The 26,609-nt window shown below is 42.5% G+C and overlaps 1 protein-coding gene across 12 annotated transcripts in view; it reads left to right on the forward strand.

Moving 5' to 3' along the window:
* The window catches only part of dlg5a (discs, large homolog 5a (Drosophila)), a 259,461-nt gene that overhangs the window by 18,071 nt on the left and 214,781 nt on the right, over positions 1-26,609 (forward strand). The window contains exon 1 of one of the 12 annotated variants that reach the window (XM_072491582.1): positions 1,542-1,560. The exons of the other annotated variants lie outside the window; for them this stretch is intronic. The gene's annotated coding sequence lies outside the window, so the exon portion shown is untranslated. Of the gene's footprint in view, positions 1-1,541; positions 1,561-26,609 lie in introns of those variants that run through there. 12 annotated transcript variants of the gene reach the window in all.

The following is a 26,609-nucleotide window of genomic DNA, read 5'->3' on the forward strand; positions in this document are numbered from 1 at the left end:
AGGGTCATTTCCAGGTCATGAATCCACTCGAGGCAGTTGTGTTTCTTCTGGTTGAATCTTACAGGAGGTGGCCAATTAGGAGCCTGCCTCTGTGTTCACAATCAAGTTAGGTTCTGGAGGCCGGAGCTACAGACAGCAGCGTCTACTGTAAGGAAGGCCAGCAGCATGCTGTGTGACCAGTGAGTGTGCTACTGAGGCCCCAGCCACTAGGTGAAGCTGCCATCAGTATCAGAGAAATGACTGAGGCCTCAATAGGCCCGTCACAATCTGAGACATCCATCGCCACAATTCCACACTCAGTGGTAAGGTTTTGACATGGGAAGCAGCAACCTTGCCATTTTCTGCTGGGAATACTTGGACGTCTTTCAGCTTTATGCAGTCTTGACCTCGACTGCAGCCACCTCCTTTCATTCTGCCGGTAAAATTGCAGTATAGTGTTAAAGTTGCTGATAATTAGCCACCCAGCCATCTTAATTGGGATCCAAACACTGAGGTCAAACCAAACCCACTCCAGGTAAAAGCATCAGGATTTCAGAACTCTTTGGTAAATTAGCCTGACGCCTTCTTTCCAGGTTCAACTGCACCTTAATAATCCCCTCTCGTGGCCGGGAAAAATAATTGAACCCATCATGTTTGACTGGGTACCTTGCTTTCATGAGAGTAAGATTGAATGTTTGTGTCTTTTTCTATCCACGTGAGGATGAGAGACCATCTTTGCCTGATAGTATGACCATGTGGGAGTGAGTGCAGTTGTGATTCTGCTTGTCTATGGGAAGGATTTAACCTTTGTGAGAATGACATTTACAGTGTTTGATTGCCTGATCTTGCACACTGTGGTGGAATAATCTTTTGAGTTCTTGTGTGGCGCAAGTGAGACTGTATGTTTGAAGGAGACAGGAAGTACATACCTCGTGAGAGAAAGAAGTGTTTTGCCAATTAGCTTGTGACAGTAGTAAGTATTTGTGTGTGATTTTGCATCTATTATGTATGTGTGTGTGCGGAACCAAGTAACTGAATCTGCCTGGCTGTGTCTTTGTATGTTACTTTGTTTGTCTTTTTCCATGCATGTCTTCCTGGCTCTGTGCTTGTGTGTATCTGTATGAAAGTTAGTTGTGCATCCGCATGTGTATGAGAGAGACTACGTCTGTGCAAGGGAGACTTTGCACTTACCTGCACACTTGGCTGTGTGAAAGAGGTTATGTGCCAGTCAGTCTCTAAATGAGACTGTACAGCTGCATGTGTGCGTGTACTTGCTTGTTTCCACATGCAAAATGTGAGACTGTAACTGACTGTGTCTGTGCCTACCTGACACTACGCAGGAGTGATCCACTCTTCCGTGCTTCGTTTACATGCCCGTGTAAGAGAATGATACTGTGAATGAAACAGAGAATGTGCATGTCTGGATATGCCTGTCTGAAACTGCATCTTTGTGTTTGCTTCTTTTTGTTTACAAAGATATGATTTCATTTGTCAGAGAGAGAGAGAGAGAGAGAGTGCATGAAACTGCCCACCTTTGGAAGAGTGTGAGATTGCATTCTCGGCTATGTGAGAGACAGCGAGGTAGGGAACCTGTTTTCCTGCTTGCATGTGAATGCGAATAAGATTGTAAGCACTGATTTTTTTTGTGTGTGTGCTCATGTGTCAATGACTTTGCAAGGAAGGTACGAGTAAATGTAATTAGCTGGTCAGATCTTATTTTGAATATTGCCGAATTTCACGTGAGAAGTACATTGGCTATAAAACCTTATATCTGGCAAAACTCTGCAGCATGACGGATTAAGTAAACAACATATTCTGTAGTGCTGCAAGTGAAGGTGGATTTGGTTGAAGTATTTCAAGTAGTAAAGGGAATTGTGAGTAAATGGGGAATGGTTCTCTATTTGGGTAACAAGGGGGTATGTGTAATACTTCAACTAAGCTGGTTCGAAGCATATCCTGGGGAATATTCTTCATGCCTAAGGGTTGTGGGAAGGTGAAACGCATTGTTGTAGAAAATTGTGGATGCAGAATCAATTGACATGTTCAAAAGAGGAAGCTACTTGGAATTCAGGATGTTAAGGGATATGGAAGAAATATGGAACCTACCTGAGCTAGCTGGCCGGGTGATTTCTGTACCCATGTTCTTCGCCTTCCTGAAGAAAACAAAATTCTCCTTTTCCTTTGATTTTCTTTGGGTTCCTCAAGCCCTAAACTAATAAGTAACTGACAGTAAGTGATACTACGTCGTCTTCACAACTGTTGTGGTGCACAAGGCCCAGTTAATGGAAAGTATGCAAGGTGTCGCTATTTCTCTCTACCTGCTCTCATTTGTGAGGAGACTGACATCTTGACCGAGGGCTTTCACATGTTAGAGCTGGGAGGGAGAGACCATATCTTTGTCTCGTTGCTCCAAGGTGCTCGAGTCCACTGTGCCACCAGCTCACCTGGATTCCTGAGATACAATTGCTCTCTTAGCAATTCTGGCAGAGCAGAGCACGCATATTTCTGAAGCAGGTTAGAATCGTGCTATCTTTTACAATCTCCGTAGCGAGCTAAATTTGTCTTTGTATCAACCCATATAACCCATATAAACCAATGTTCATGAGCCATATGTTCTATTTCAGAACATCCTTATTATCTGGTTAGTCACCATCACATGGATAATTCATTTTTGCGCATAAATGTTCCATTTAAGGCTCTTTCAGTGTAAGGAATAAAGTCTTTGTGAAATGACGCTATTACAGCACATTAGTTGCTATTGGAAGCCTGAGATTAATGAGGAAGGTTTTGTGCAAACACACTGGTTAACATTCCACCCACAGCCGGTGTGAGACTATTGCAGCACTGTACAGGCCCTCACTCTGATCTGCTCTTGTAAGTGTGCGTTTGAATTTTTTTTTAATGTAATGTGATACTTTTCTTTTGTGCTTTATGGATGAAGTCTAGAACAGCTGTGTTTACAGTTTTAATAAATTGCTTCAGAATCAATAATTATCTTCAAATTGTTTTAACTTAAGAGGCACACATTAAGCTATTTTGGAAATGATTTTTCTTCTATTGATCTTTATTTTAAAATCTAATTCTAAAATGCACAATGTTTTGAGTACATCTTAGTGCCCCATAAATAACCTTACAATCTTACAAGACAGAAACAGGCCCCTTTTTTCTCACTCCTTTACTGGTATTTTCTGCATATGAGGCACTTGAGTTGAAATCTGTTCTGCTTGTTCCCGATTAAACCTTTAAATTTCTCGTTGTCAAGCAACTGTCCAATTTGTAGTCGACAAATTCAAAGATTTGCTTCTACAACTTGATGGAAAATTCCATATTCTCATCACCATCTATGCAAAGCTGTTTTTACAATATCTTTTCAGTTATTTTTGCAACCATAAATTTGTACCCTCCTGTTGCCAACCACTGGAAATAATTAATTGCTTTCCTCACCATATCATAACATTGCTGAATCTTGAAGAACTCTATCATCTCTTTACCGTCACAATTTTTAAGAAGTTGTTACTTCTCTGTTCTCTTAATAATCGTAACCCATCTTCCTTGTCATGTCACATTTCAGTGGCAACGATGGATCCATGGGTAGTATTCTTGCCTCAGTTAGAATGAAGGCTGTGGGTTTAAGTCCCACTTAAGAATTTGAGCACAAAATCTAGGCGTAACAGTCCAGAGCAGTTTAGAGGGGGTGCTGCAGTATCGGAGTTGCTGTCTTTTAGACGAGAGGTTAAATGAAAGCTCCGTCCATCTTCTCAGGTGGACATAAAAGATCCCGTGGTACAATTTCAGAGATGAACACCCTTGGTGTCTTGGTGAAAATGTAACCCTCGACCAATGACCATCTTATATTGCGGCTTGTGGGTGTCACCTTTCTTGCGCCACAGCAGCAGCTACACTTCAGAAAGTGATCCAATTGGCTGACTAGCTCTTTGGGATGCCCTAGGTTGTAAAAGATGCATTAAAAAATGCAAGCTTTTCTTCCTTCCAAGTGAATGAACTCTGCATCTTTTATGTGCTTTCTATAATGCGACACTCCAGACAACTGCCCAATATTCTTGTCACGTTACATGATATTTCAAATACACACCTCCATGATGTTCGGGTTACAAGTTTGGGCTAATGCTTATGATTGAAGTCCTGCTCTCAAGCTTAAGACAGCAAATGCATTGGGAGATCTGTAGTGTTTTATAGTACGTACCAGCAGTGCCAGTTGGGCTCCATAAGCAGCAGTCAGAAGTAAATGTGTTTTAGCTTGTGTTTTAGGCTTAGTGTAGCACTGAGGGAATGTTGTATTGATGAAGCTATCATTCGTTAGTTGATAGAGTAAACTGAGATCCTGTGTGCATGTATCAGTTAGATTAACCGATCGTTGATCTCACTGACTGTAGAACTTTGCTAATGTAGAATGACTACTTCATTTGTCCACTTGATAGTTACCGCACTTCAAACTATTTGATTTGAAAGCGCTCAGAAATATTTCAATCTGATAATGCACGATACAAATGGAAGGATTATTACAGTATTATAGAGTCATAGAGAGTCACAGTTTTTCCAGCACGGAAAGAGGCCCTTCAGCCTATAGTGTCCGCACCGACCATCTGGCATCTATCCACTCTTGGCCCATAGCCTTGTATATTGTGGCATTTCAAATGCTCATCTAAATACTTCTTAAATATCGTGAGGGTTCCCACATCTACCACCCTTTCAGGCAGTGAGTTCCTGATTCCAACCACACTTTGGATGAAAATATTTTCCCTCATCTCCTATAAATCTCCTGCCCCTTATCTTAAATCTATGCCCCCTGGTTATTGACCCCTCCGCTAAGGGGAAAAGTTCCTTCCTATCCACCCCTCATAGGTGTTGTCCTATGGTTGAATAGCCTACACATACATCTCTCAAACCTCACCTGTAACTAATATGCAGTTTGATGGGGTACCAGAGGGTGACGCACTCCTGTGGAAATAAATCCCACCGCCAGAAGGGTAGAGAGCAAAAATAATGAGGGTAAAGAAAATCAGCAGCGGAATAGATTTCCAAATCTGATTAGAAAGCTAGTAGTTTAACTTCAACAGGTTTCTCCAAAATTTGGGAGCAGTGCATCTATTGAGGAACATTTGCCATGATCTGGAAACCACGTATCATTGCCTTTAATTTGCAAGTAGTAATAGGATTGCGTTGGGGAATTTAGAGCCCTCTACTTTCTAAATGTGACTGAACTGGGAATTATTTGTGAGAATGGAACATTTCAAATGCTTTCTTAGAAAGGATCCTTTTTCTTCAGTCAGTGTCTTTTATTAGTGTCTATTTCTAAAAGATTTGCTCTTGCTTAATTGAAACCAAAAGCATGTACTTTGTTAAACATTTTTTGTTCTGTTGAAACCTGCAGCCGTTACAGTCTGAAGGTTTGAAATTTAGGGATAATTTCTGAAATAATCAACTTATGATAGCACAGTGGGTAGCACTGTTGCTTCACAGCTCCAGGGCTCCAGGTTCGATTCCCGGCTTGGGTCGCTGTCTGTTCGGAGTCTGCACGTTCTTCCCGTGTCTGCATAGGTTTCCTCTGGGGGCTCCGGTTTCCTCCCACAAGCCCCAAAAGACGTGCTTGTTAGGTAATTTGGACATTGAGTTCTCCCTCTGTGTGCCTGAACAGGTGCTGGAATGTGGCGACTAGGGGCTTTTCACAGTAACTTCATTACAGTGTTAATGTAAGCCTACTTGTGACAATAAAGATTATTATTATTAGTAGAATTATGGTAACTAATTTCTGATTGCGGAAGGCATGGTCTCAAATTTAAACATATTGTCTTGTATCCAAAACTCTGCTTGCTGGTGGTGTGAGAAAGTAACCTCATGAAAGCAAAAATGAATTGTTCGATTGTGTTTTGGAATATAATGTGATGGGGAACTTTTGCATTACAAAGTCCAATGGGGCCTGGACCATTTGTTTGCCACCATTGTGTCTTAAATCCAGTTTGATAGAATTTATTAAATTTGAGTTGACCATGTTAAATGATCATTGCGTGTTTCGGAGCATTTCAGATTGAATCCAAATTGGGCTTCATTCTTATTATAATGCACTCCACAAGAGTTAAGAATTCTGAGCATTATGACCAGGTGTGTGGTATGATGAAGTTCACATGTGGCCGGCTTCTGGAATCTAAAAAAAGTTGGGACTCAGAAGTGCAGATGCTGGTGAAACAAATTGTTCATGATGAGTGTGTGTACCAATCTTGGCAGTTAGTCCTGAGATCTCAAAAAGAAAACGAGGTGGTGGCGTAGTGGGATTGTCACTGGACTAGTAAACCAGAGACTCAGAGTAATGGTCTGGGGACCGGGGTTCAAATCCCGCCACTGCAGATTTGAATTCAATAAAAATCTGCAATTAAAAATGTCTAATGCTTACCATGAAACCATTGTCGGAAAAATCGATCTGGTTCCCTGATGTCCCCTGGGGAAGGAAATCTGCCATCCTTACCTGGTCTGGTCTACGTGTGACTCCAGACCCACAGCAATGTGGTTGACTCTCACCTTCCCCCTGAAGGGCAGTTAGGGATGGGCAATAAATGCTGGCACAGCTCCCGACACCCACGTCCCATGAACAAATAAAAAAAATATGTATGAACTCGATATTTTGTGATTCAGGGTTGAGGTACTTAAAAAGGAAGAAAGGGGCTGCGCAGGGCTATGGAAAAAAGAGCATAAATGTTGAACGAACATGATGGTACTTTCAAAGCAATAGCAGAAGCATGATGGGACATATGGCCCTCTTCTGTGCTTTGCGAATCTGTGATTTGAGTCAGAACACCTCTTTTATTTTATTTTTTTTTAAATTTAGAGTACCCAATTAATTTTTTTCCAATTAAGGGGCAATTTAGCGTGGCCAATCCACCTAGCCTGCACATCTTTGGGGTTGTGGGGGCGAAACCCATGCAAACACGGGGTGAATGTGCAAACTCCACACGGACAGTGACCCAGAGCCGGGATCGAACCTGGGACCTCAGCGCCGTGAGGCAGCAGGGCTAACCCACTGCGCCACCATGCTGCCCCAGAACACCTCATTGACTTTTCATGACGATGCTTATGGACAATTAAAACAACCTTTTCCGTCCCTCGCTGCTTCTCATTTTTTCCCCTGTCCACCTATGTTTTTTCTCTTGCATCTCATTTCTTTATTCTTTCCCCGAGCCCAACATTACCCAGAGCTTGCTGAATAGGACATCTCGGTACAGCATCTTCACTCCACTCTCCTTGAGAGAAATTAAGAATAACAATGAATTAGGACGTGCTCCAATTAAGCACAACTGCAGACATTGAATAAGTCGCTAGTTGAAACTCGGGTCGATCAATGCCCACTACTTTGATTGTACAAAGAACGTTCTGTTGGCTGTGAGGCACAGTTTGAGGGTTGTTGCAAAGTTTTCTTTCTCCATTATAAATAAGAAATTACATTTTATAGCTTGGGTGGGAAGCAGTATAGATATCTCTCTCCTCCCCTGCTTTACCGCCAAGAATAATATTGTTCAATTGCTATTCCAAATGCGCGGAATGGGAAACCAACACTTCACCTACCAACCGGGTTTCTCAAATTGCTTCATTTTAATATCAAACGTTGTAACATATTTCACAGTGAAATTGACTTTCAAACCGGGAAACATGGGGAACATGGTTTTGAAAAGGATGCAAGGATCCTCAATAGGGAGATTGTGATTTTAAGAAAGGGTACAGTTAAAGAGTTAAAGACATATTTCTGATGAAGCAAGCTCTGGTGTGTCCAATTGAATAGTTGGGATAGAGCTTTGCTGGTAGGTGTTGAGCTATTTCTGGTGTAAAACAGCAGGTCTTGATATTTTAGTTTCATTAAGGCATTTAATATTTTTAACTATATTACGACATCATCTGAACTGGTACTACATTTTGGTTCAATGGTATTTGAAATTCTGCTCTGCACTTTCTATCTAAACTCCACAATAACACAGCATGGCAAATCCCTATGTTAAAAGTATAATATGTATGCAAATTACTGAAATTATGCACCAAATCCAGTACCTTGATTACCCAAATGCAAAGCTGAAGGACATCTGCAGATACATTTTGGACGACTTGATTTGAAGAAAAGCATATTGTTTGTGAAAAGCAAAGTACTGCTAAGTTATTTTTGTTGATTATATTTTATTGCTTTTCCTTTTCCAAGTAATGTTAGAAATAATCATGTTTACCAAAATACCCGACCCCCTTTTAATACATACATAAAATATTGACTTCAGGAATTGGAAGATTCAATAATATTCAAACTACACACACAATCAAATATACACAACCTGGGGGTGGTGGGGTGGGGGTGGGGGGAAATAAGACATAAAATAAAACAAACTAACAGAAACTAAAGATTATTATTTCTTGGCTCCGATCAGTTCACTTATTCCTTTTCTCCAGCTGCACTAACAAATGGGCACAATTTTGTATGTTTTCTCAATCAGTAGCTCTTCGTATTTTAAAATATGAGCAGGTTTCTCCACTTTTTACATGAATGGTCATTCCAAATTAATCTTTCCACGGTTGTGTTTTCCCATTGAGAAGCATCTACCAATAATTTAGCTTTCCATGCCAATTTGATGAATCTCTTTGCTTTTATTCACAAGGATGTGTTTTCTTCTTCAGTGTGCTCTCTTGTGCTGGTTATAATTCTGAACTTACTGGCAACCCTCTCGATTCTGCCAAGTGGCCACTCTTCAACTGTGATGTCAGCAGGCGTGCCAATCACAGAGGGCATCATGGCCAAGTTGAATTTTGTTCTTGCCAAAGTCCACATATGTGCACTTTTCAGCAGGAATCAATAGCAATTGAAAGCAGGAATCATGGTGCCTTTTCTTTCTTCCTTGGTCTGCCCTTGGAGCACAGTGGTTAAATGTAGCATCTCACGCACAGAGGCTCATTGTAGCACGCTTGCTACTCTCTCTTTTTCTCTCTCTCTCTGTGGTAGACCCTTGAAGCATGGAGGACATTTGCCAGTCTACAGCCCGTGGCAAGAACCTGTGTGTGGAGTCTTTTAACGTGGGGAGGCTGGGTTACAGTTGACTCTTGCTCTTAATGCCTTCCGTAGACATATCGGAAGGATTAACAGGCTGATAATTAACTGGTTTGACCACATTATGAACATAGCTTCTGTGCCATCAAGTTCTGGAGTGGGATTTAAACCAGGAGCTTCTGGCTCAGATGCAGGGATGCCATCTACTGCGCCACAAAACCGTGCTACTATCTAGACAGTCAGCTCAACAAGATTGAGGATTAAACCTTATGGTCTACATGGCTTAGTGTGTTGAACCATTGGTGGAGTTGGAAAGAACCTTCTGCAATCGTATGCTATAACATTATTTGTGTGGTGGAGATCCATATTTATATTTACATATTGATCCTTATTCAATTAGACTGTGAAATTATTTATGCTACGGCTGCACAAAGGGAAAAAATTCCCCAATGAATATCAAAATAGTGCATCATCTGCATCCCTCTCAAATATTCAAAAGCTTCATTTTCCTGGAGCACGTGGGGCACAATGATATGTGTTGTCCCCACGCTACTGGATGCTCCTGTTGTTTTCTGTTTGAATATGTAAATTCTAATGGCAAATCATTCCGCATTGGCTGGTGCACTCCCGCTATCACATAATAAGTCACTGCACTTAAAGGTGATTCATTTGCATTTAACATGCGTTGTGTGTTTCTGAGTGACACGATGATGTACCATATAATTGAAAGTCTTTTAACTGGCATCTTTATCCTTTTGTTATAGAATGAGGTTTGCCTACCTTATGAAATTTTCTAAAGCTCTGAGATCAGAGAGCTACCTACCTGCTTCAGGCCATTTGGCACATTGTGGTGGAGTCTCAACATCAGTTAACATTGTTTTGGTGTTGCTGTTCCTCTTATAGGGCACGGTCTGTTACTGGCACATATTCATCAAGGCATTCGGATACATTTGTGGGGGAATTGCTTCAGTGGCAATGTTATAAGTGCTGTTGAAGGGCGGCACAGTGGTTAGCACTGCTGCTTCATGGTGCCGAGGTCCAAGGTTCGAATCTGGCTCTGGGTCACTGTCTGTGTGGAGTTTGCACATTCTCCCCGTGTTTGCGTGGGTTTCGCCCCCACAACCTAAAGATGTGCAGGGTAAGTGGATTGGCCACGCTAAATTGCCCCTTAATTCGAAAAAATGAATTGGGTACTCTAAATTTATTTTAAAAAGAAGCACTGTTGAAAGCTGGTGGGTTTTTCCAGTCATACACCATTTTTCTCTCTCATGGACCATATCTTTAGTGGCCTATTCCTTTTCCTATCTAACATAGTGATTGGTACATGAAGTGGTGGAGGGCGCAGTGTGCGCACAGAAGAAAAGAAAGGTGGAAGAGAAAAAGGTAAAGCAATAGAAAAGACAAAAACAATACAGACTTGAAGAGGAATAAAGAAGAGAGAACAAGGGGAAAAGGAGAGGTTTATTTGCTACCGTCAACTGAAGGTCTTTTATTGCAAATTATGCGTTTAGAGAAAGTGAAGCGGAGATAGATTTTGTTTCAAATTACCCAAATTGATTGATCTGGTGGGAAGTGGGTGCAATGTCATTGGGTTTTCTTCACTCATTCCCCCTCATTCCAAGTGTTATGGCTTCCATTTGCTCCTGGAAATTAAGGATACAGGGACTAAATACTGTGTAAGAAGTTATATACATATTGAGCTTCAACAATCTTATAACTGAAAATGTCACAAACCTCTTGATAAATGGCTCAAATGATGATTAAAATAATACGTTTATTGTGTAAGTTTTGTTTTTGAAATTTCAACTTCCTTTTTGTTTCTGCTTCAATTTTTAAAAATACTAACCAAGTATGGCTTAGTCCTCTGCATTAAATTTCCGAAACATGATCATGAGGATCTCAAGACAGCAGTACTTTATAGCACTGCTGCCTCACGGCGCTGAGATCCCGGCTCTGGGTCACTGTCCGTGTGGAGTTTGCACATTCTCCCCGTGTTTGTGTGGATTTCACCCCCACAACCCAAAGATGTGCAGGCTAGGTGGATTGGTCATGCTAAATTGCCCCTTAATTGGAAAAATGAATTGGGTACTCTAAATTAATTTTTTTAAAAGGCAGCAGTACTTTCAGTTTACACTTCGCAATTTCAGAATTTTTAACAAATCGAAATTTATCAAAATGGTAAACGATGATTTAATTAAATTGCGAGTTCTATATTTCACAGAAAACAGTGCTTAAGTTTCACACTTTAAAAACCCCCCAAAATTGTCATATTGTCATTTGTGTTCCTAAGATCTTTATAATAGCCCCATCGTATTCCATTAGGCATTGCTGAAGTGATTGATATATTGCATCTATTTGACATTAGTAAGCTATGAATAGTTTCATATTTTGCCCTTTTTCTGTTTCACGTGTGAAGGTGTACAGGAAAATGATGACATACTTGGCTGACAGGAGCCAGGTAGGAAGCTACAGAGCAAATTGGAAAATTGTTATTGGGAGAATTTACATGAGCTTTAGAGAAGCAGTTTGTTGAATTTATATCGTAGAGATTAAGCACACCCAGAATGGGTTAAATAGTAAACACAATGAATATCTGATCTATATTGGCCAGGAATGTTGTGCTTTGGATGAGATGGTCTCAGTTCGAGAGGGCAGCACGGTAGCACAGTGGTTAGCACAGTTGCTCCAGGATCCCAGGTTCGATTCCTGGCTTGGATCACTGTCTGTACGGAGTCTGCACCTTCTCCCCGTGTCTGTGTGGGTTTCCTCCGGGTGCTCCGTTTTCCTCCCACAGCCCAAAGATGTGCAGCTTAGGTGGATTGACCATTGTAAATTGTCCTTAGTGTCCAAAAAGGTTAGGTGGGGTTACTGGGATAGGTTGGAAGTGTGGGCTTAAATGGGGTGCTCTTTCCAAGGGCCGGTGCAGACTCGATGGGCCGAATGGTCTGCTTCTGCACTGTAAATTCTATGATTCTGAATTTGCTCAGTACCTCTGGGTTAAAGATGTAAATGCGTTTGCTTGGCATGCAGTGGGACCACGATGCCTGACCAGTGAACGAAGACAGAAAATGAAATAAGATTTGCATTTATATACTCCATTACGTGCCCACCAGTGCCATTGAAGAATTGTAGTCATTGTCGTAATGTAAACACAGCGGACAATTTTGCATTCCGCAAACTCCCACAAGCCCCAATGTATAAATGTCCAGATTTGATTGTGCTCTTTCGTGAAGGCATATATAATTAAATAGCTTGCTAATGTGCATTGTCCTGGTGTACACATTAGTAATGTCCACTTGAGTGGCACAGCAGGGAGGCATGTGTGGAGTCATACCTGATTTGTTAACTTGCTTTCATTGAAGCATGAGGTTTCTCAAAAAGTGGCATGCTAGATCTCTTTTGCAATATACTTTGTGTGTAAATTCTGTTATATTTTAAGAACTTGCATTTACTATAAATAGTGTCCTTCATGTCCTCAGACATCCCAAAGTGCTCCAGAACCAAATAAGTACTTTTGAAGCTGGTCGCAGTTGGAATGTAAGGGCATGCAAATGGAGCAGATAATCTTCTTTCGTGGTTTAGGTTGAATGATAAATTTGGTCAGGGCATTAGAAGAATTTGCCCCTTCCACATTGAATTGAGCCATGGGATCTTTTACATTCAGTTGAGAGGGCACTTGGTGCTTCCGATTAGTATCTCATCTGAAAGACAGTACCTCTTTTGGCGGGGCACTCTCTAAGTACTGCACTGAAGTGTCAGCCTAGATTATACGCTCAAATCAGTAACTTGGGTCTGGAACGCTCAACCTTCTGATTCAGACAGGAGTGCTACCATATAGCCAACATTGACGCAAAGTTGGATTCTCTGTCTGTACAGAACAATTGTTGTTTTCCATTGCGACGAGAATACTATTATTTTATATGGATTTAAATCTGTGGTTGAACTATTTACAAATAAACCCTGCAATGTTCAGTATTTCTAGTTGAATCGGAAATGCCATTGGTTTACTGGTAAGCTCTTTTATGGTTCGGGGATCTTTCAAAATTGTAGGAATCTTGTTATTGTCATTCTCGTGAATATTCTGCAGTTTACTTCATTATGACCCAAGAGTTGTGAGTTATTAAGCACACTTGCCACTTGGACCTTCCTTTCTTGTTAAATAACAAGAAATCAGAGCACAATCAAAAAAACTTGAGTTTGACTGTGTGTTGCAAGTTAAGTAAGTAATTTCTGAAAAATGATTGATATCATAGAATGGTTGCAGCACATAGGAGGCCATTTGGCCTGTTGTGTCCATGAAGGGTGTGTGCAAAAGCAACTCCGCTCGTCCCATTCCGTTGCCTATGCACTGTAGTCCTGCAAATTAATTCTGATCAGATATTATCTAATTCCCCGTTGAAAGCCACAATACTCTAAATTATTGACCCTGGCGCTGTGAAGCAACAGTGCTAACCACTGTGCTACCGTGCTGCCCAATTGGATCTACTCCCATTTCACACTCAAGTGGTGCATTCCACATCCTAACCATTCATGGTGCAGAAACAAAATTCTCCAATGGGAACCGTTTCTCTCAATTTACTCTGCCCAGACTCCTCGTGATTTTGATGATCTCTATACTGCACCCCCCCCCCCATCTTCAATCTAACCATGCAACTGTAGTCCAGCATGGTAGGGCAGCATGATGTCACAGTGGTTAGTACTGTTGCTTCACAGCTCCAGGGTCCCAGGTTTGATTCCCCACTGGGTCACTGTGCGGAGTCTGCACGTTCTCCCCGTGTCTGTGTGGGTTTCCTCCGGGTGCTCTGGTTTCCTCCCACAAGTCCGGAAAGACGTGCTGTTAGGTAAATTGGACATTCTGAATTTTCCTTCTGTGTACCCGAACAGGTGCCGGAATGTGGCGACTAGGGACTTTTCACAGTAACTTCATTGCAGTGTTAATATAAGCCTACTTGTGACAATAAAGATTATTATTATTTAGTCCCTCATTCCCCTCATAAATCTTTTCTGCACCCTCTCTTCACATCTTCCTATAGTGTGATGCCCAGAATTGGACATCACCATGCAGTTGAAGCTGAACCAATGTTTTATACAGTTTGAGCATAACTTCCTTGCTTTTGTATTCTGTGCATCTATTTATAAAGTGTAGGATCCTGTATTCCATATTAATCACTTTATCAACCTGCACTGCGACCTTCAATGATATGTCCACATATACCCCAAGGTCCGTCTACTGCTGTACCTCCTTTAGAATGTGCCCTTTAATTTGTACAACCTCTCTTCGTTCTTCTTAGCAAAATGTATCGCCTCACAGTTCTCTGCATTAAATTTGATTTGCCAGTGTGTTCCACAAGCCTGTATATGTTTTCAGAGCTCCCAAAACATCCAAGTTTTGTATCATCCATTAATCTTGAAATTGTACCCAAGGTCATTAATATAGATCTAGAAAATAATAGTTCTAAAAACGCCAGGGAACACCACTATGTACCATCCTCTAGCCTGGCAAACAACTGGTCCCCACTACTTTGTTTCCTGTTACTCAGCCAGCATTCTATCCGTACCTTCTGTCACTTTCATTTCATGGGCTTTAACTTTGCTGACAAATCTATGATGTGTCACAATCTCAAACACTTTTCAGAAGGCCATGTGCACCACATCAACTTCATTCCCCTCATCAACCACCTCTGTTATCTTTTCAGAAACCTTAAGCAAGTTAGTTATAAACACAACTTGGCAGAAATAAATTTGTGTACGCTTTCCTTAATTAATCCACATTTGTCCAAGTGACTCTTAATTTTGACCTGAATTATCATTTCAGAAAGCTTTCCTAACGCAGCTGTTAAACTGAGTGGCCTGTTATTGCTGGCCTTATCCTTCTTTACACCCTTTCTAGAACAAGCGTTTTGGGCCAGGGTTTAGAGAACACCAAAGTATATCATGGAGTTCACCTGACCTACAACTGTTTATAGATTTTGGTTATGAGGAGCACAAGGGCCTACTCTTCAGGTGTTATGCAACAGAGGCCTTGAGCACTTTTAATCAAAAACAAAGTTTATTCTACAAATTCAGTTAACATTTTATAAACACACACAATCAGCATTTTTATCAACTACAAACATGCATCCCACACACAGCTACAGTACTCTATATTTAACCCTTAATAACTTCCCTTTCTCTCATTCACTCAAGGAACAACATCCATAAATCAGACAATCCCTTTTTCACAAAACAGTAGGTTTGAATTCTTTACAGAAAACAGGTATCACTTTTAAATTATCAAGCGATCTGGACACCTTCTAACACATAGAGAGAGAGACCAAAATAAACCTTCTTTGGCTGAATGCAGCTCCCAACTGTTTAAACCGAAAGTAAAACACAGAGCCACAAACAGCTCCCAGCTCAAAACGAAAGTAAAAGACAGAACAACAGCCCAGCTCCATCCACACAATGCCATCACTGAAGCTATTTGATAAACACACATTTCCTAAAGGGACATTCCCATGACACAAAGGTGCAACACTCTGACGCCACTAAGGAGGATTGGGAGATTATGATCAGCCTCTCTGCAATTTCCACCCTTACGTCCTTTAATATGCTTGTGTACATCTGATCTGGTTCTGGAAATTTACCAACTTTCAGTACCACTATTTCTAATATGTTCTCTTTATCAATTTGTAGCCCATCCAATGCCTCAACTACCTTCCCTTCCACTGTGGCTTTGGCAGCATATTCTTGATAAAGACAGATGCAAAGTACTCATTTAGTAACTCAGCCATGCCCTCTTACATGCATGCCTAAATCTCCTTTTAGGTCCCAAATTGGCCCCAATCCTCCTCTTATTACTTTCTATTATTTCACTTTCCCTCTGAACTTTCTACATTCAGCCTGGTTCTCACTTGTATTATCAACTTGACATCTGCCAACTTTCCTTTCCTGGCGTTGCATACTCTGCATAAAAATCTTTTTATTTGATTTTTAACATTTTAAGCATGCAACCCAACAAAGCAAAACCCCACAATAAACCCCCGCCCCCCCCCAACACCACTAACACCCCAATAAACAGGACGTCAGCCAGGCGAAGGCTAAAACATCTGCCCCCGCTCCCGTCTGCAGCTCAGGCAAGCCTGACATCCCAAATATGTCCCCTAGGGGACTGGGTCCTAAATCCATAGGCAAGATCGCTGACATGGTGCTAAAAAATGACCTCCAAAATCTCTCTAACTTCAGGCAGGACTAGAACGTATGTACATACAAAGACCCCATATGCTCCATCGCCCCCTCACTATCCCCTTCCACTCCACAAACGTAAACCTCTCCAACACCGCAAACAAATACATCCACTCTACACGGTCAAACACCTTCTCCGTGTCCAGCACCACCACCACTCAGTCGGTTCCCGCCCCGTATGGGGAGAGCAACAGATTTAACAAACGGCGCACGTTTAAAGACAACTGCCTACCCTTTACGAACCTTGTCTGATCCTCCCCAATTACCTAAGGAAGGCACTCTTCCAAACTAACAGCCAGCACCTTGGCTAGGATCTTGGCATCCACATTTGGCAGAGATATCAGCTTATACGACCGGGTCCTTGTCCTTTTTTAATGACAATGAAATGGATGCCTGTCCCATCGTCTCCAGGAGTGCTCCCTTAACCACAGCACCTTCGAACATTTCCACCAACAGCGGCGCCAACCTATCCAAAAAATTCTTATGAAACTCTACTGGAAATTCATCCAGCCCGGATGCCTTGTCCCTTTGCATCTTCCCAATCGCCGCCCGAGCCTCCCCCATCCGTGGGGCAGCACGGTATCATTGTGGCTAGCACAATTGCTTCACAGCTCCAGGGTCCCTGTTCCGGCTTGGGTCACTGTCTGTGCGGAGTCTGCACATCCTCCCCGTGTGTGCGTGGGTTTCCTCCGGGTGCTCCGGTTTCCTCCCACAGTCCAAAGATGTGCAGGTTAGGTGGATTGGCCATGATCAATTGCCCTTAGTGTCCAAAATTGCCCTTAGTGTTGGGTGGGGTTACTGGGTTATGGGGAAAGGGTAGAGGTGTTGACCTTGGGTAGGGTGAATATCCGACTCGGCCCTGCCCTGGCGGCTCCGACCTATACAACTTTTATAATACTCCTCAAAAGCCTTGTTCACCTGCTCTGGCATCACCACCAATTCCCTCGCCCCCATCCCAGATCCAAACAATCTCTTAATCTTTTTTCAATTATTGTCACAAGTAAGCATACATTAACACTGCAATGAAGTTACTGTGAAAGCCCCTAATCGCCACATTCCGGCGCCTGTTCGGGTATACTGAAGGAAAATTCAGAATGTCCAAATTACCTAGCAACACAACTTTTGGAACGTGTGGGAGGAAACTGAAGCTCCCGGAGGAAATCCACGCAGACACGGGGAGAACGTGTAGACTGCGCACACCCGCCGAACTGCCTTCCATGTGGACAGAAGGTCAAACCATGCCTGCAACTCCTTCCTCCTCATCAGGAGTTCCAGAGTAGGATCCTCCACATACTTCCCAACTACCTCCAGAATTTCTTCCACCCCTCTGTGGTGCAGCTCCCCTCTGCCCCCCTGTACACCTGAGCCGTAAACGAGATGATCACTACCGCCTTCAGCGCCTCCCAGACCCCTGATGGCGAGACATCCCCGTTCGTGTTAAACCCTACATAGTCACCAATCACCTTTCCACTCTTTACACAAATGTTCGGATCCGCCAGCAGTCCTACATCCAACTTCCACGCTGGCCTCTGTGCCGGCCCCTTCTCCAGGAGAATACTCTGCTTCCCTACCCCCGACAGCAGAGACTTCCCCATAATAAAGTCAACCCATGAATACATATTATGCACTGACGAAAAGAAAGAATACTCCCTACCCCATAGATGCAAAAACCTCCATGGTTCCACTCCCCTAATTCCTTCAAAAACGAAGCCAACATCCCCCCACCCCCACAATCAGTCGTGATCAATATTCCTGGCCCTGCCCAATAAGTGGGAACAAACCCTACCCTTGATCACCGTCAGCCAACTACCCAACTCACCCCCCCCCCACCCTTCCCAGAAGCCCCCCAGCCACTTTCTCTTGAAAGCGCCTGTCCCTGCATAGTCCTCAACCCCCCACCATTCACACCTCCCAGGCCCATTGAAACCTTCCACACAGGTTCCAACAGCTGTGGCCCCTTCCTCCACCTCGCTCCCATTCACTAGCCAACCTGCGTGTACTAGTGAGGTGGCCCCTGCCAGAGCCCCCCCCCTCCCCACACACACACCCAGTCTCTCCAGCATCCCCACAAAACAGACCCTTAAACAGAAGGAAACAAATCCCAACGTATAAGATCCAAACAAAGCCCATTCCCGGTCCTTCAGCCTTCAGGAATGCCTCCTCAACCGTCTCGAAGTAACTCATAACTTAGCCAGGTAGACCACTCAAAACTGCATGTTGCTCTTGTACAACGCCGCCTTGGCCCTACCAAAGACCGCCTACCGTCTTGCCAGCTCTGCCGTGAGATCTTGGTATATGCCAATACCAGTGCCTTCTCACCTCACCTCCCGATTCTGCTTCGGCCATCTCCGCACTTTCCCCTTCCCCTGGTAGCTATGAAAGCAGACTATCACAGGTCTGGGTGGCCCATTCGTCCGGCTTTGGCCGGAGCGACAGGTGAACTCTATCCAGCTCATAGAGAGACAGGTCCTCCTCCTCCCCCTACCACTTGCCGAACATCTCTGCAAAGTTCTCCGTCGGCTTCCAACCCTCCAGCCCCTTGGGCAGTCCCACGATCCACAGATTCTGCCTTTGTGACCTGTTCTCCAAGTCCTCAACTTTGGATCTCAGCCCTTTATTTTAAAAGAATAATTTAGAATACCCAATTCATTTTTTTCAATTTAGCGTGGCCAATCCACCTATCCTGCAACCTTTTGAGTTGTGGGAGGAAACCCACGCAAACACGGGGAGAATGTGCAAACTCCACACAGACAGTGACCCAAAGCCGGGATCAAACCTGGGACCTCAGCGCCGTGAAGCAGCAGTGCTAATTCACTGTGCCACCGTGCTGCCCTGGATCTCAGCCCTTTATTACTCTCCTGCACCTTCCGCAGCTCCTCACCCATCGATGTGAATGGGTCGCTGTGCTGGGAAATGCCTCCTCCACTCCCTTCAGCACCTCTCCTTGCTCCCGCACCGCCCTTGACGTCTTCCTCAAAGCCTCCTTAATCGGGGCCAAGGTATCATCCGCCAACTCCTTGAGCGAGGCCATCATCTCCTTCCGATGCATATCAAAATGGTTGGCGAACTGATACTGAAACTCCACTTCCATCACTTCAACCAGCCAGCCAGCGTGTCCACTGTCATGGGCGCGGCCCCATCCGGCGAACTTGCTCCCGCCAATTTTTCTCCCACAAAGTTCTGCACCGAACCTGAGCTCTCAGGCAGACTTGCACCTTTTTTCCTCGTATTCTTCTGGTTTTCGACATCCTTTCGTTGCCGCAACCTTTCTAGAGTTCAATCACATAAAAAATTCCCCCCAAATCTGGGTGAGAAAGACCAAAACCGAAAGCTCCAGCAGGAGCCGCCCAACGTGCGACCTCCACCTACATGTCGCCACCGGAAGTCCACACTGGAATGTCTTCAGCTGATGAATCCGAAGATTACTTCTGTTTATTGCAGCAAGACTAATCGTAGAAGTATATTTGCCTTGCTTATTGTTGAACTTTTGTAGATTTGAAGAGGGATACTGTATTTAAACGAGTGCTTGGCTGGCAGTCAGATTAAAGGCTGTGGGTAGAACGTGATTGAAAACTTTTCACAAAGCAGGAAGAAATCTGATGGTAAATGGGATGCATTTTGGGAAAAGTTTTCTCCTTCCATCGCACTGTTTAATATTTCAAAGTAACCAAGATGCTGTCCTGAATATTCAAATGAAGAATTTCACTGTTTCGTAGGCACTGTAGCACAGTGGTTAGCACTGTTGCTTCACAGCGCCAGGGACCTGGGTTCGATTCCCAGCTTGGGTGACTGTCTGTGCAGAGTCTGCTCATTCTCCCCATGTCTGCGTGGGTTTCCTCCGGGTGCTCCGGTTTCCTCCTACAGTCCAAGGATGTGCGAATTGGTGGATTGGTCATACTAAATTGCCCTGTAGTGTCCAAAGGTTAGGTGGGGTTGCTGGGTTACGGGGATAGGGTGGAGGTGTGAGCTTAGGGTGCTCTTTCACGGGCTGGTGTAGACTCGATGGACCGAATTGCCTCCTTCTGCACAGTAAATTCTATGGTTTCACTTGAAGATGGATTTTGCAAAATGCCCCCATTTTCTGCAAAATGCGATACTATGAAATTTATTTTTCCAATGGAACCTTTATACACGCTGTGTTAGAAGCTGATGATTACCAAAACTAGTGAGGTGAGAAGGTTTATTCATTACTGTGAACAACACTGGGTCAAATGCCCATTTGCAGCTTAGAGTAGTACTGCTAAACTAATTGCAGAAAGCTGCAGGGATTCATCTTTTGTCTTTGATTCAGGACTCGGCGCATATTGCAAACGGACAAATTATGCAATGGAAATGAATGCCAAATTGTTCACTGAAGTGTACTGAGTGGGTTTAACTTGGAACTGAAACATAGGTACTATACAGTACACTAACAAAACATCTATTGTCTTAAAAATATATTGAAGGGCTCTATCGAGCACTTTCTGATGCTGGCAGACAAGCTAAGTCATTGATCTGGACGCTTGTCAGTAAGCAGCATTGCTATTAAGGTTCTGCGTTATTCAAGTTTGAGCACAGAGATATTAAGGGAACAACTTTTCAAGGAAAAACTTGGATTACCATATTGCTTTTGTGCGTTTCGGTCTGACAATGGAAGCTGAAATTTGATGATTATGCCATTGGCATTTATTAAAGTTATAACACAAGGCCTCACTTGATTTATGTCATCCTCTCTGGCATCACTTTTTATAATGACGGGCCTGCGTTTTGTGTTTTCATTGGCCTTAAGGCTCTTAGACACTCAGTCTCCTGAGAAGAACATTACAAAGAGTTTCTTCAATGAAACACTTAATTGATGTTCTTTACTACGATTTTTCATTGTTTAAAAAGAACTCGTAAATATTTTTAACCAGGTCTGATTTTTTTCCCCCAGTAGTTCCTTAGATGTGTATTAAAAGAGAATTATGTTCTTTTGAAAATGATCCCACAATATTTGATTATACCTTAAATACCTGTCATGCTATCTGTTCAATCCATTCAAGCTGCTGGACATAGACCAAAGTCATCCAACTCTATTTCCATTACCAACCTTTTATATTGAAGCCGCTTGGGGGTGGATGGGACAGACATAAAGCATGAAATCCCGACAGTGCAGAAGGAGACTATTCAGCCCATCGAGTCCGCACCAGCCTTTCGAAAGAGCACCCTACCTAGGCCCAATCCCCACCCCATCCCCATAATCCCACCCAACCTTTGGATACTTAGGGGCAATTTAGCAAGGCTAGTCCACCTAACTTGCACATCTTTGAACTGTTGGAGGAAACCAGAGCACTCGTAGGAAACCCACGCAGACACAGGGAGAATGTGCAACCGCCACACAGGCAGTCACCTGAGGTCAGAATTGGAACCGGGTCCCTGGCACTGTGCCACAGTGCTAACGACTGTGCTGCCCGGGGAGAGTGGAGGCTATTCATCTTGACCCATCTTTCTGTTTCTTCCAGCTGGGTACAAAACAGAATTGATAGGTTTTGGAGAGCAAGTTGCTGGGCATCTGAAATTAGTTAGAGACTCCTGCAGAGAAAAATGAAAGTTAAATAAAATTTGATGTAGCTTTAGTTTGAGATGGGGTAGACTTAGACAGATATTTCACATGTAGAAAATATTATAATGATTTGGCAATAAGTTTCAGTTGAAGAAATGGCCTATTGTTTACATATTTACGGATAAAGCTCAGGGCTGTGAGCCAAGGTAGTTTTAAAGGCAACATTCAACATCTTGGACATGAAGAGCATTGATCTGTACCTTGCCCAGATCCTGTATAATTCAGAATTGCTAAATATGGTTAATGTTATCGACAGCCCTGAAGTGATAAATTAGCAGGTCAAACAATTTGGTCTGTTCCTCATATACAGCCTCTGATGCTGGTCTCATGGGGAAAGTCAGTTTCTATTTTAAACTTATTTCAAAATCATTTGCATTTCCATATTCTAACACACTCACTGCCAGAAAATCTAATTGGTATCAGATTGAAGACCGCATGATTTTATGTCATTTTGGGAATTTTGCAACATTGTTTTGATAGAATTTAATATGGAGCATTTGAATTACCAGCCAATAAAAATGGAAAAACAGTTTTTGGCAGTTGTTCCAGTCCAGTTCCTCGTCATGCGAGTTACACATGGTGCGATTACACTTAAAAGATTTAGTAAACCTTGCCGCAGTGCCTTGTTATATCTCATGTCCAAAAGAGCTCTTCACACCATAAGTTATTATAGTGCAGTAATTTGGAATTGCATCTTTTAATGTTTGACTGTGTTTACAAACTATTCTTCTCTTTAACCTTCTATTTTCCAAATTCGTTGAACAACACAAATTTGGGCCCAACTTTCCCACCGCTCCATGGTTGAACCTATTGAATCCACCCTCATGCCTCAGCACTGAAAGAGCCCTAACTGAAATCGCAAAAAAATGTTTGGTATTTGTGCAGAAGGTGTATTGTCCTTCCTTATACTTCCGAACATCTCTTGTCTGACAGAGAGGATTACCCACTGTTACCTATTCAGTTGTAGCCAGAGAGCTACCCACAATAACTCTTTTTCAGCTCCCACTCAGAGGACCCAAAATCTATCCGTAGACCCTCAAGTTTTCCTCTACGTCCTTCTTCTTGGCAACAGCATTTGCATGAAGACTAATGGCACCCAGCTCTACTTCACCACCATCACCACCTCGCAATCCCTCCATGTCGGACATTCAGCCCTGGAAGGGCTGCAGTTTCTTTCAATTAAACTTTGGGAAGACAGAACCTATTGGCTTCTGGCACGAACACGGCTCCCATGCCACCACTTCCATACACTTCCTTGGCCGCTATGTCAGACTGAAATGCCAGTCAGCACCCTCTGGTTCATTTGACTTTAGGCTGAGCTTCCTCATGCATAGTCTCTTCATAAAGGCTGCCAAGTCCACTTCCATATTAAGACCTATCTCCTTATGTCACTCATCTAATGCTGAAATCCTCTTCCGTGCTCCTGTTACCACTAGACTCGATTATTCTAAAATCTCCTGGTTAGCTTTCCATTTTCCTTCCTCCACAAACTTGAATTCAAGCAAAATTCTGTTGCTTGTATCTCAATCTGCTCCAAATTGTTACTTCCAAATTTACCTATCGACTCTATGCTTGTGGGCTTAAATTGGCCCCTGGTTTACCAGTGCCTCAAATTCAAAAGTACTTTATTGGTCATAAAGGCCAAGGAATGTCATGAGGTTGTGAAAGACACTAAATAAATGTAAGCTCTTCTATATCCAAAGACGAGAACCAAGGAGTTCCAAAGAAGAGTCCTATTGGACTTGAAACATTCTTTCTGTTTCTCTCTCCACAGATGTCGCCAGATGTGCTGAGTTTTTCCAACATTTTCTGTTTTTATTTCTCTTCTATATCCCTTTTGGCTGGTTGTTAATTTTTATCTGATTGCCAAGGGATGTTTGGCACCATATAGTATCTCCATGCTTTATAAGGTCCTTTTCAGTTTTTTAAAACATCTTCTAGATTGGCGAATGGAGGTAATAGAACTAATTGTTTCAGGAAAAACTGGATGCCGTAGCTGGGTGATGGAATTGTTAGGTTCTGTTGGATGAAGGAGCAATGATGAGCCAAACAAATTTACTTCTTGGTATTTGTAATGTATAGACCGTTTTTGTATTTAGCTATAATCTGCAACAAAAATTGACTCAAGTCTTCAAGAAATTTGGACATGTATACTTTGTTTTGTACTGTGACCTGTCAGTGTTTACACCTTGATTTATTTTTTATTTTATTTTTCCAATTAAGGGGCAATTTAGTGTGGCCAATCCACCTATCCTGCACATCTTTTTTGGTTGTGGGGGTGAGATTCACGCAGACACGGGGTGAATGTGCAAACTCCACACGGACAGTGACCTGGGGCTGTGATCGAACCCAGGTCCTTGGTGCCGTGAGGCAGCAGTGCTAACCACTGCACTGCCCTACACCTTGATTTATAATGTCAATTTTGTTCTATTTTCTGGCAAATTTCTATGTCATTGCCAGGTTTTTGATGGATATGCGCTCGATACCTTTCTCTGTGCGAGTGAATGTTCCTCATTGCTGCTCATGGTGAGCCAGAGGATGTGTTGTGTAAAGCAGGAGCAATAGAATATAATTAGGTGTTTTATTAAGGCTAAAGGTGTGATTATTTAATCCTGCTATGTTGAAATGATAGTGACTTCACCTATGAATCGGGTTGCAGATGAGAACTCTGGGTTTATTTAATTAATAGGTCAATTAAATTGAAGATTGTGTGGAACCTACAAGTTTTTGGACAGAAGCATTGCTTTGTATCTGCAAGAATAATAACTAAGTGCATGCAGTAACAGCCCTAATTATAAGACTTATTGTTTAAACCTTCCTATCTAACTTCAAGCTACTCTTCTGTTGCCATATTTGCACGTATCCGTGTAGTCTGCTGCAGTTCGTTGGAAAGTGGAAGTCAAGGCTGCAAATCAGTCATGTAGGAAGAATAATGCAATCAGTTGTGATAGATTTGTTTTTTGCTTATATTAGAATAAATTTGCAGTGATAGAAAAGCGTTACATTAAAGAATGTCATGCATGATTTTTTAATACAGGATAATAATAGCATTGCAAGCTATGAGTCACAGATATGCTGCTTTATCTAATCTAGCATTGAATATATTATTGGGGGAGGCTGGTCTATAATGTTTCAGTAAATTTAATTGTATTTTGGGTACCAAAATAGATGGGGCTATTTGCATTTTAAGGTTGAGATAATTTAATTAAGTTCACATATTTATTGGAATTATTCTATATATGTCTAGTACTGAATTGTATATCTTTTTTTAGGGTCAAGATGGATGAAGATAATGGGGTAGATGTTACCTGTTGCTGGGGGCCAGGGGAAGGCAGGAATGGAGAGTAGAATCTTTATTGACTCTGCTTCCCCCTCAAAGTTTTGTAAAATAGTTTCCCAATCAGCTGTGAAAGTCTTGCATTCAAAGTATGTACTATGTCTTTACTGTAATTGTCGACTGTGCCTGGAATTTTCTGTGTATTTGTGCCCAGTTTCACAAATCAAATAAATGGGCCAAAAGATCACAGTAATTAGGTGTGAGTTCCACATCGCAAGTACAATACCCCTAGATCCTGATATTTTATGATAATCTGTAGATCTTTCTACCCGAACGCATGATTATGTAACAAAGACTTCCCTGACTAAATATTGTGGTATCTGTTTGGGAGTTCTACCCCAGTATAAAAAAAGTTCCCAAAAGCCAAATTCCCATCTGTGACTATAATAATAATAGTACGAAGTCTTACAACACCAGGTTAAAGTCCAACAGGTTTGTTTCGATGTCACTAGCTTTCGGAGCGCTGCTCCAGCAGCGCTCCGAAAGCTAGTGACATCGAAACAAACCTGTTGGACTTTAACCTGGTGTTGTAAGACTTCGTACTGTGCTCACCCCAGTCCAACGCCGGCATCTCCACATTATAATAATAATATTCTTTATTGTCACAAGTAGGCTTACACTGCAATAAAGTTACTGTGAAAAGCCCCGAGTCGCCACATTCCGGCACCTCTTCGGGTACACTGAGGGAGAATTTAGAATGTCCAAATTACCTAACGGCATGAATTTCGGGACTTGAGGGAGGAAACTGGAGCACCCGGTAGAAACCCACGCAGACACAGGGCGAACGTGCAGATTTCGCACAGACAATGACCCAAGCCGGGAATCGAACCTGGGACTCTGGCACTGTGAAGCAACAGTGCTAACCACTGCGCTACCATGCCGCTAACTAGTAACTAGCTTGAAGTTGTTGAAGTAGTATTTCCTTAAATGTGGTGATTTCAGAGTCGGCCATTTTGTCCCTCAAGCCTGCTCAGCCATTCAATAAGATCATGGCTGATCTGTTTGCGTTTCAAAATCCCATCTACCCCCAATAATCTTTGATTCTCTTGCCTAATATGAGTCTATCTACCACCGCCTTAAAAATATTCAATGATCCCGGCTCCACCGTCTTTCGAGGGAGGGAGTTCCAAAGTCGCACACTCCTCTGAGAAAAAAAAATCCTCATCATCTCTGCCCTAAAAGGGCAACTCATAATTTTAAAACAGTGAACCCTAGTTCTGGATTCACCCATAAGGGAAGCATCCATTCCACTTCCTCTTTATCAAAATCATTTCAGTTCTTTTATACTTCAAATAAGTCACCCCTGACTCTTCCAAACTCCTGGAAACAAGCCCAGTATGCCTCACTTTTCCTCATAAGGCAACCCACTCATTCCAGATACCAATCTAATAAATCTCCTCTGAACCACCTTCAAATTCAAAGCATTTATGTCCTTCCTTAAATAAGGAGAGCAATTC

Source organism: Scyliorhinus torazame, chromosome 28 (assembly GCF_047496885.1).
Source record: "Scyliorhinus torazame isolate Kashiwa2021f chromosome 28, sScyTor2.1, whole genome shotgun sequence".
Lineage (NCBI taxonomy): Eukaryota > Metazoa > Chordata > Chondrichthyes > Carcharhiniformes > Scyliorhinidae > Scyliorhinus > Scyliorhinus torazame.